Source organism: Callorhinus ursinus, unplaced genomic scaffold, assembly GCF_003265705.2.
Source record: "Callorhinus ursinus isolate GAN/ISIS: 27379988/994484 unplaced genomic scaffold, GSC_fseal_2.0 scaffold24, whole genome shotgun sequence".
Taxonomy (NCBI): domain Eukaryota; kingdom Metazoa; phylum Chordata; class Mammalia; order Carnivora; family Otariidae; genus Callorhinus; species Callorhinus ursinus.
In genome coordinates, this window is record NW_027397086.1 from 22,763,823 (window position 1) to 22,766,809 (window position 2,987).

The 2,987-nt window shown below is 37.0% G+C and overlaps 1 pseudogene; it reads left to right on the top strand.

Moving 5' to 3' along the window:
• The first annotated feature begins 241 nt into the window (after positions 1 to 241).
• On the top strand, positions 242 to 1,437 carry LOC112836525 (survival motor neuron protein pseudogene; annotated as a pseudogene).
• Positions 1,438 to 2,987: the final 1,550 nt, after the last annotated feature.

Below are 2,987 nucleotides of genomic sequence, written 5' to 3' on the forward strand. Positions count from 1 at the left end.
AAATACTAAAAAGATTCCTATCAAAGATGAAATGGAACACTACATCAAAAACTAATGATGTGATGTATGGTGATTAACATAAAATAATAATAAAAAAAGATGAGATAAGGCAAGGATTACAGAATGCTATCAATTGTATAAATACAAAATTATCATGTTATAATAGAAGAAAAGATCTTATTTACAATAGCAAAAAATAACCACAGACACAAGTTATATAGAAATAAACCTAGTAATCGCCATGGCGATGGGCAGAGGTGGCGGCGTCCCGGAGCAGGAGGACTCGGTGTTGTTCCGCCGTGGCACCGGCCAGAGTGATGATTCTGACATTTGGGATGATACAGCATTAATAAAAGCTTATGATAAAGCTGTGGCTTCGTTTAAGCATGCTCTAAAGAATGGTGACATTTCTGAAGCTTCAGATAAACCAAAAGGCACACCTAAAAGAAAACCTGCTAAGAAGAATAAAAGCCAAAAACAGAATGCTACAACACCCCTGAAGCAGTGGAAAGTTGGTGACAAATGTTCTGCCATTTGGTCAGAAGACGGCTGTGTTTACTCAGCTACCATTGCATCAATTGATTTTAAGAGGGAAACCTGCATTGTGGTTTATACTGGATATGGAAATAGGGAGGAGCAAAATATGTCTGATCTACTTTCCCCAGCCTCTGAAGTAGCTAATAATGTAGAACAGAATGCTCAGGAGAATGAAAATGAAAGTCAAATTTCAACAGATGAAAGTGAGAATTCCTCTAGGTCTCCTGGAAATAAACCAGATAACATCAAGTCAAAAGCTGCGCCATGGAACTCTTTTCTCCCTCCACCACCCCCCATGCCAGGATCAGGACTGGGACCAGGAAAACCTGGTCTAAAATTCAGTGGCCCACCACCACCTCCACCACCACCACACTTCTTATCATGCTGGCTGCCTCCATTTCCTTCTGGACCACCAATAATTCCCCCACCACCTCCCATATGTCCAGATTCTTTTGATGATGCTGATGCTTTGGAAAGTATGTTAATCTCTTGGTACATGAGTGGCTATCATACTGGTTACTATATGGGTTTCAAACAAAACCAAAAAGAAGGAAGGTGCTCACATTTCAATTAAGAAGTAATTCATACAGTATTCTCTAATAGGGGCAGCTCTCTCCCAAGGAGAACGGTATTTGATGCACCATGGTCAACATGAACAAAATTTCATCTTCTTCTTCATTAACAGTTGGTTGGGTGGTATAATCACCTGCATTTCCCCTTGTTGCATGTGACTCATGCTTAAATAACCAGCCATGTGTTTCAAGGGAATAATCAGTTTGAATAACTCAACAATGGAAATGTGAGTAATTAAAGAAACTCAGTCATGTGTAGTACAGAAAAGTCAATCTGTGAAAATTTCAACTCAGCCCATTTGTATATTGTAACTTTCTTAGTATAAAGTATGTTAAGCTTTTTATTAATGCCTTTAAAAATAAATGGTGAATTAAAAAAAAAAGAAAGAAAAAAAAGAAATAAACCTAGTAAAATATATCCGAAACTTAGGTAACTTTAAAACTCACTGAAGAATCCAGAAGGCTGTAATAAATGGAAGGAATACCCTGTTCTTAAATAGGAAGACACAATATTGTGATGTCTATTTTTTTCTAAATTTCTATAAATTTGACCTGATCTTCTTTTAAATGTTTTTTTTAAAGATTTATTTGTTTATTTTAGAGAGAGAGAAAGAGAGTGTGAGTGTACAGTGGGGGGGGGAGAGGGAGAGAGAAAATCCTCAAGCAGACTCCCCGCTGAGCATGGAGGCTGACTGACACAGGGCTCGATCCCAGAAATCATGACCTGAGCCAAATCAAGAGTCAGCCGCTTAACCAACTGAGGCTCCCCACATCTGACCTGATCTTAATAAAATATCAACAGAACTTTTATTTTTAGAATGAGACAAATTCTAAATTACATGTGGCAAAATAAATATGCAAGATCATAACAAAAAAAAATCTGAAAAGCAAAAGTAATGTGCGAAAGCTACCCCAAAAGGTATTAGAACATATTTTAAACCAGTATGATGCAATTGGTGTGGTACTAGGGCCTCAAGAGAGAGTTTAGAAAAAGAAAAAATACACACAGGAATTTAGTATATGATGATATGGTCGTGTGGAGATATGACAGATTAATTCAATAAATGAGTACCTTCTAGAGAAAAAAAGATCTGTCCACATAAATACTTTAAAAGGATCCCTACCACAAAGAAATTACAGGTGGACAAAGGCTTAACTCTAAAAACTGAAACCAGAAAATTCCACAAAGAAAACAAAGAATTTTAAAAATAATCTTAGAGATATTCGCAGTATAATATGAAACCCAGGAGTCATTAAAGATTGCTAGATATTTTCCAAAGTGCTGGAACAAACAATCCTAAAATATTTATCAAATCAGAAAAGACCCCGAATCACCAAGGAAATGTTGAAAAAGAAAAACAAAGCTGGGGGCATCACATTGCCCAATTTCAAGCTATATTACAAAGCAGTGATCACCAAGACAGCATGGTACTGGCACAAAAACAGACATATAGACCAATGGAACAGAACAGAGAGCCCAGATATGGACCCTCAACCCTATGGTCAAATAATTTTCAACAAAACAGGAAAAAATATGCAATGGAAAAAAGTCTCTTCAATAAATGGTGCTGGGAAAATTGGACAGCTATATACAGAAGAATGAAGCTCGACCATTCTCTAACACCATTCACAAAGATAAACTCAAAATGGATGAAAGACCTCAATGTGAGACAAGAATCCATCAAAATCCTAGAGGAGAACATAGGCAGTAACCTCTTCGACATCGGCCACAGCAACTTCTTTCAAGATACATCTCCAAAGGCTAGTGAAACAAAAGAAAAAATGAACTTTTAGGACTTCATCAAGATAAAAACCTTCTGCACAGCAAAGGAAACAGTCAACAAAACAAAGAGGCAACCCACAGAATGGGAGAAGATA